General features: G+C 41.0%; 1 pseudogene across 1 annotated transcript; it reads left to right on the top strand.

Moving 5' to 3' along the window:
- Positions 1–6,740: 6,740 nt before the first annotated feature.
- LOC309968600 (cleavage and polyadenylation specificity factor subunit 7-like) lies at positions 6,741–7,436 on the top strand (annotated as a pseudogene). Its single transcript has one exon. The product of its transcript is annotated as a cleavage and polyadenylation specificity factor subunit 7-like (transcript).
- The last annotated feature ends 1,152 nt before the right edge of the window (positions 7,437–8,588 follow it).

The raw sequence follows: 8,588 nt of genomic DNA, 5'->3' as shown, positions 1-8,588 counted from the left end.
CTGCCTTGAGTTTCCAAAGCCTGATGCATCCGGCTCACATGATCTTGAGCCATAAGACTCAAGTAATTCAGAGCCATTGGATAAGGCTCCCGTCCCCTGAACAATGTTTAGACACACACAGCCAACACTTGTCTGAGTGACACTTTTTCCTGTATTTCTCTGATGGACCAACATCACACACCGCCCCCCCACACACTTTGGGTGAACATACTCTTTAGGTATCATAATATATTCATTCTTTGACAGCCCAGTCTTGCTGACCTGACAGCTGTCTGGTCTCTAAGCAGATTTATATTCTCAGCTCTGATCACTATATATTGATTGCACAGTTTAATGCTCAAGTGAATCTTTATTTCCCTCATTTTTAAGTTCCAGGGGGACACATCACTGTATCTTCATGAACTGATAACACTGTCTTATAAAACGTACATCATTTTGTCAAAATCATAATTTACTTTTAGCGCTGCCCATTTGACCTGGGATAAATTATTTTCCCTACCTTTTGATAAAAACAGTGATCTCCCAGGTGGCTTGTTTAGAATAGAACCCATCAAATGGGCCATCTGTATGACATCTGTATTACAGTTTTGAAAAGATAGAGAGTAATATGTGAGAACTGTTTAGGATGAAAGAAACTGCAGAAATGATTATTAATGTTTTTCTGTCTAACCACAGCTGGCTCATTAGCTATGCTATTTTTGAAATCAGCAGCATGGCCATAGAAACACTTTCTTCTCAATTTGCCACACCAGTAGGCATATGGTGCTGATGTCAGCATGACAAAATTGAGGCAGCGAGGCCTTAGAAAACACCCATGTCATTATGTTTTACTTTGGGTGCTAACTTGAGATTGAGCAGCTGTTCAACAAGTGTGGGAGGCACTTCAGAGACAGATATTGGGTCTGGACCTGAAATTCTGCAGGATGGAATGGAAGGTTCTGTCCTACAAGGTACCAATCTGGGCTTCAACTCCTAGACAGGATGCACACTGCAGAGAGGATGTGGTTCACAGTCCTCAGCCCTCCACAGAGAACTGAAAACATGTTTTATTTGGCCGGTCTGATCTGAAAGAAGTGTTGGGAATATTCAGTACGGAGGGACATTTTATCTGACAAATGACACCTGGCCCTGAAGTTTTGGTTGACTTAAACAACTGTTCCATGGAGGGAGAATTTTCAGAGCAGTTCACTGAAGAGAGGGAGCTGCCTGAGCCATCCACACCCAGAACTTAGGGGTCCAGCTTTCTTTTGCTTATAAACTACTCGTTCAAATCATGAAAGAAATTTCTCATTATGGAAAATTTCAAACATGCACAGAAGTCGAGGGAATACTATAATGACCCCCCTCCCCATGTACTCTGCAACCAGTCTCACCAGTTATCAACTTTGGCCAGTGTGTTTCATTTATACATCTACTTGCCATTTCTACCCCCAATGTATTATTTTGAAGTAAACCTTAGGCATTATCTAAAATATTTCAGTGTGTATTTTTAAATAATGACTCTTTTTCTAAAACACACAATAGCATTATTACATCTAAAATTAAACGATAATACCTAAATATCATCAAAGATCTAGTCAATGTTTTAATTTGCCTGATTATCTCATAAATAGCTTATAATTAGTTTGTTCAAATTAGGATCCAAACAAGGTCCACAGATTGCAGTTGGTTGCTGTGTCTCCTAAGATATCTTTCTCTCTTTTATTTTATTTTATTTTTTAAAATTCATTCATTTTTATTTTTGGCTGTGTTGGGTCTTTGTTGCTGCGCACGGGCTCTCTCTAGCTGCGGTGCGCGGGGGCCACTCTTCGTTGCGGTGCGTGGGCTTCTCATTGCGTCGGCCTCCCTTGTTGTGGAGCACGGGCTTTAGAGCGCAGGCTCAGTAGCTGTGGCTCGCGGGCTTAGTTGCTCCGCGGCATGTGGGACCCTCCTGCACCAGGGCTCGAACCCGTGTCCCCTACACTGGCAGGCGGATTCTTAACCACTGCGCCACCAGGGAAGTCCCCTCTTTCTCTCTTTTAAAATAATTAATTTTATTAGAATATAAAATAAAGATATGGAAAACTACATGAAACAAATGTATGACAATTAATTTTTATAAAAGTGAACAGCTTTGTAACTACAACCCAGGTCAGAAAATAAAACTTTGGCTTCCACTTCAGAAGCTCTGTCCATGAGACTCATTCCAATGATGAACACTTTCTTCCCCAATTACTTTTACAGTAATTGCTGCTTTGCAAATAGTTTTATCACCCAATTGTGATCAAATGTCCCTGGACATTATAATTTAGTCTTTCCTATTACAAAATATATTTTAAGTTTTAACTTAATGATCTCTTTCTCTCCCTTACATTTTATCTGTGTCCTTCGACTGGCAGAGTTTCCCACAGCCTGGATTCTGTTGAGTGCATGCTCGTGGTGTAATTCAACAGGTTCTCTGTCCTCTGTATTTCCTGCAAATTGGCAGCTGGATCACGTTGATCCTGTTGTCAAGGCAAGCAGGTGTCGGGCAATTCTGTAGTAGGCACATCTGGTTGTCTCCCTCGGTGTGATGTCAGCAGCCATTGGTGATTATTACTGCCTGTTATCTAGTAGTTCACTTGGTTTGCAGAATGGAGATATTCTAATTTTAATAATTTCTACTCATTTGTTAGTTGAAACACTATTATAAAGAGATACTCCCCCAATCTATTATTTGGTTACCCAGTGGTATATAGTTCATATAGAAAGGCAGGATAGATTCTTTGTTTTTATTTAAACCATTTTTCAATATAATGAATTGATGCCCATCACATTCTGAAGGTGATCAATTCTTTTTGAGCTCATAGATTTAAACATATTTGATTTGTTTTAATCCATCAAAATTACTATTATCATGACTGAAGCTCCAGTTCTCTCATCTTTGGCCAGTGAAATCTTCTTCAGGTGGGCTGTGAAATGTTTTGAGGTGATCCTAACAGTCTTTGATAACCTCCTTGGTATTTGATAGACAAGATATTCCAGGCTCATCTTGTCATTTTCTGCCACAGACTTGGAATTAGCCATTTTTTCCAGAGGCTCTGGTTTCTTTTAGTGAGAAATAGTATTTCAAGACCACAGTGTGGGCCCTAGGGATGCTCATTGCTAATAGGTCGGTCATTGTTTCTACTCAGTCTCTGCCTTTGTCTGTCTCTATATATTTATATATGTATATAACTTTTATATTTATATATTTATATAACATATAATATATAAAAACATACTTTTTGAATCATTTAAAAATAAGTTGCAAATATCATGACACTTCACCCCAAATGACACTTTCAATGACTTGATAATATCATCTAACATACAGTCCACTTATCTTCAAAATGGCATTTACATATTTTTAAAATCCAAGATGAGGGGACCTCCCTGGTGGTGCGGTGGATAAGACTCCAAGCTCCTAATGCAGGGGGCCCAGGTTTGTTCGATCCCTGGTCAGGGAACTAGATCCCACATGCGTACTGCAACTAAGGAGCCCGAGTGCTGCAACTAAGGAGCCCGACTGCCACATCTAAGGAGCCTGCAGACTGCAACTAAGGCACCCACGTGCTGCAACTAAGGAGCCTGCCTGCTGCAACTAAGGCCTGGTGCAACCAAAATAAATAAATAAATAAATAAATAAATAATTTTAAATAATCCAAGATGAAATCCAGATTCATGCATTATGTCTGGCTGTTACATCTCTTTCGTCTCCTTTAATACAGAATAGTATCCCTCTGCCTTTTCTTCTTTCTTTCCTGACACTGAAATTTTGAAGAAGCTGAGTTACTGTCTTATAGATTTACCACAATTCTGGATTGGTCCTAATGATAAGATTCAAGTTAAACATTTTGGCAAGACAACTACATAAATGACATTGTGTATTTCCCCCTGTAGCTTATGAGAAAGAGGTACAGAATGTAAATTTTGTTCTGTTATTACTGAGAAACAAGTTTGATCACTTGGTTAAGGCGCATCTGCCAGATATCTTCACTGTAAACATATTTTTTCATTTTTGATTAAAGAAGAATCTGTAGGGTAATAATTTGAATAATATAACCATCTTATTCTCTAACAAACTTTCACCCAATGGTTTTAGCATCCTTTATTAATCCTTGCCCGAATCAATTATTATATAAGGGTTACAAAATGATGATTTCTAATGAGATCATTTTGTTTCTATTTATTATCTCCTTCTCTCTAAGTTATTCTTCTATAAAGATCTTTTCCTCTTTTCTCTTTTTCTATCTCTCTCTCTGAGTATCACTAGGGGTATCATGGATTTTCAAAATGATATTCCATATGGCCAGTGGCAACACCTTTGAGCTGCCTCCTTCAAAATGTTTTGTCCACTTTAGCTTTCCTGTCACAATCAGAAGGGCATTTTATAGACTATATGGAAATACATAATACAAGGTCACACACCACTTATCAATTTCTAGCACAGTGACCAGAATCCTGTCACATTTGTTGAAATGAACTAAATTTGCACCCTCCTGAACCATGTCCCTTCTTGGTATGAGTCCAGCCAGCAAAGAGCATTGCAAGTGTTACTGAAGGAAAGAGAGGGTGGTGGGGTGGGGTTTGGGAGACAGGCCTAGCAAGGACTAAATTCTGCTTCTAGTCCATTAATAGCCTAATACACCATTAAGGTCTCAGGAAGTGGTTCAACCTCTCTGAGTTTCAGTTTGCTAATCTGTTAAAAAGAGAGAGAGAGAGAATAATAAGATCTATCTGATAGGAGTGACTCTGAGGTTTACAGAGTGTCTGGTTCGCTGCAGGCATTCAGTAAATACAGCAATCACACCGCACCCAGAGTCTGAAATATCAAACGGCATAAAAATCCAATTTAATACTCGTTTTTTTGCTTTCTGTTCCAGAAGGAAAGGCTCATCAGGGAGGGAGCCTGTTGAGGGCTGCCCTTGGGTACAGATTTGGTAGGAGGCTATCTTGTTTTCATCCCTTCCATGACTGAAAGATGAGATCCTGATTTGTGAGAGGAATTTTTTTCTGTCTACAGATAAGTGTTTGTCTCCTCTCTGGGTTCGTCCACCCTCTCCCTCTTTCCTTCTTTCTTTTTTCCTTTCTTCCTTTCTTTTGTATCATGGTAAAATAGATACAACATTAAATTTATCATTTTAATCATTTTAAAGTGTACAGCTCGGTGGTACTAGGTACATTCACATTGTGAAACCACTGCCACCATCCATCTCCAGAACTTTTCATCTTCCCAAACTGAAACTTCGCACCCATTAAACACTAACTCCCCACCCTCCCCTCCCCCCAGCCCCTGGTAACTACCAGTCTACTTTCTATAAATTTGACTACTTTAGGTTAACTCATATAAGTGGAATCACATATTTGTCTTTTAGTTTTTGTTTAACAGCTCATACCTCATTTCTCATTTTAAAATGTTTTGTTGCAAGAGGAAAAAAATACAATGCAGTATAAAACGCTGACAGCATCAAGTTTCTTACACAGTTTTCAACCTATCAGAAAGATAAACAAATAACCGACAACAGAGGGACAAGGCTTTTTTTTTTGTTTGCTCTCAGTAATTAAAGCTAAAAGTTGTATTATTGAGTAAAAACAAAATAAAAATGGGGAGACAAAATTCTCTGGGTAAATGGCTCTTCTGGCATTCTATATCTTTTCCTCAAATTATCACCTTCTTTTGTTATCTCTATATTTTAAAGACACCCAGAACTGCCCTCTGAGGATAAGCACATCACTTACCACTGGACGGGTTGGACAGCTGTCATGTTCTGAGGGGAGGTCGGGTTAGGGTTGGGGGACGGGGGGAAAATGCTACAACCTGTAGCCTCTGTCCCAAGGCAATGTGCCTCTCTGACCCTGGGGAGACTCCCTCAGTGACTGATTAAGGGCTATGTTAGAAATGTCCAGAGAACAGAGGAAGAATTCAGTCCAATTCAGTCTCTCACCGCTGAGCCAGAGGTCTCCAGTGACCCTACCTCTCACGTGCCAAGTCTCACCTTATATGCCCCATCCCTTCTCATATGAGATGCAGCTTGCCGTGTGGGCAGAAGTACCATCCCTCCGTGGGCACTGTAGGACCCTGTTGCCGCGCCTCCTTCGGCAGAGACCACATCACAATTTGGGTATTATGGGAAAAGCAATCCCATTTGTTGATGTCCACCTTACAGCCCTCACATGACAGAAGCAGCAGTACTAAGCCACCTCTTCCTGTTCACCAGGAGTCAACTCCAAGCCCAATAAGCCCTGTAATTCTGCATACCTACAGTGGCCTGAGTAACAGACAAACTGCTGTCTATGTGAGCAGCTTCTCCTGCTGGACCACAGACAAGCAGCTGAGCCAGGTTATTCACTTTGTAGGAGTCTGTGGTGTGGTGGAGTTGAAATTTACAGAGAATGGAGCAAATGGCCAGTCCAAGGGGATATGCTGAGGAGGTGGAAGCCTCTGAAAACTGTCTGCAAAACTGTTGGAAATTCTTGCCAGAAAAGTACTTAATGGAGAAAAAGTGGATGTGAGGTCAGCCACCTGGCAGAACCTGCCACAGTTTGAGGCAGGGGCTCAGAAGGTGAATGTATTTGAGTCTCAAGAGTGGAAAAAGCTCCATGGGACCATGTCCGAGATTCTAGTGGTTCTGCTGGTGGATGGGCCACACTCTGAGCAACTTGTACTCTCATTCGTCCACATGGATAAGCCCCTCAGTGTGCTGCCCGACTTCAATTGCCCTCCTTCAGCCCTTCACCTGATGGGTTTGGTCCCAGTCCCAATTCCATCCCTACCACTTCTCTCCTCAAGCTTTGGAGTCCCTCCTCTTCCTTCTGGCATCTACCATGAGCATCTCATGCCCCTCCATTATCTCCTTATTTAGCTGTACCTTCTCCTGGGTCATCCCACCGCCTTTACCTCGATCCAGCCTTCTCTCCCCCACCAAATGCTACAGTGGGGCCTCCACCAGATATTTACATGAAGGCCTTTGGCCCCTCTATCCACCACTGCAGCCAAGATTTGGGCTTTCCACCCTCTATGGTGAGTGAAGCTGAATTTGGAGAGATCATGAAGCAAAACAGAGCAATTTCCAACAGTGCCACTTCCAAAGTGATTTCTGGAGCCCGTGCAGGGGATTACAGTGATTTGATTGAGACGATGCTTGCAGCTATTACTGTTATCAAACAGTCTCAGGTCGTCAGTGATGAGTGTTGCTGTGTCCTCATCTCTCCCCTTAAGAGCTTCATGGCACTGAAGCCAAGTCCTACAGTGTGGGTGCCAGCAAGAGCTCTTCCAGAAAAAGACATCTGTTCAGAGATTGTCTAGCTGGTCCCAAGAGAGCAGCAGGAGGCACCAGGACCTGCTCCTTAATGAAGATCAGCATGATGATTATTTCCAAGAAAGGAACCAGGAGCCCAAGAGATACCAGAATAAAGAATGGGACTGGCACCATTGAGAAAGGAGTCTGGTTGGAAGGAAATTTTTTTAATGGACTTGCATCTCCTCACCTTCATCAAGCATGTAGGTGGATGTACCTGAGAATTTTGAAGCCCTGGATTCCTCTGAGTGGGAAGAAACACTCCCTTCCATCTTGCTAGAGAAGAGCAGCACCCCCTTTGCCAACAGGTGACACAAGGGCTTTACCTGAGGCAGAGGTAAGATGATACTTGTCCTTTTCAAGATTGACCCCAGCTTCCATCGTTGCCATGAGATTATTTTTATTGAAGTATAGTTGATTTACAATGTTGTGTTAGTTTCAGGTATACAACAAAGTGATTCAGTTATACATATATATGTATATATATATATGTGTGTGTCTGCAGATATATCTCTTCTTTTTCAGATTCTTTTCTATTATAGGCTATTACAAGATATTGAATATAGTTCCCTGTGCTATACAGTAGGTCCTTGATGTTTATATGTTTTATTTATAGTGGTGTGTATCTGTTAATCCCAAGCTCCTAATTTATCTCTCCCCTACTCCCTTTCTACTTTGGTAACCGTAAGTTTGTTTTCTATGTCCGTGAGTCTGTTTCTGTTTTGTAAATAAGTCCATTTGTATCATTTTTTTGGATTCCACATATAAGTGATATCATATGATAATTTGTCTTTCTCTGTCTGACTTACTTCACTTTGTATGATACTCTCTAGGTCCATCCATGTTGCTACAAATGGCATTATTTCATTCTTTTTTATGGCTGAGTAATATTCCATTATATATATATATATATATATATATATATACCACATCTTCTTTATCCATTCATCTGTTGATGGACACTTAGGTTGCTTAGAGCTACCATATTGACCCAGCACTCCCACTTCTGGGCATACATTTGGAAAAGACAAAAACTCTAATTTGAAAAGATACATGCACCCCAATGCTCAGAGCAGCATTATTATCAGTAGTCAAGACACGGATGCCATCAGATTTTAATAATTTGGGTCAGCTCTCTGCATTGCCCAAGCAGTCCCTGCTGCAGGAGCAGACAGCCTTCTTAGGGGAAGGACTAAAATGTACTGACAGGAACATGGAAACAAGTGTGGGAGTGGATCTTGAGGGTGATGGACAGAGGGAGGTGGAGTGTGAAGGGGGAGCATTGTATAG

This window comes from Leucopleurus acutus (genome assembly GCF_964270905.1).
Source record: "Leucopleurus acutus genome assembly, chromosome: 1".
Classification (NCBI taxonomy): domain Eukaryota; kingdom Metazoa; phylum Chordata; class Mammalia; order Artiodactyla; family Delphinidae; genus Leucopleurus; species Leucopleurus acutus.
Note: the sequence above shows the minus strand (reverse complement) of the source record. Positions and strands in the feature narration are given on the sequence as shown.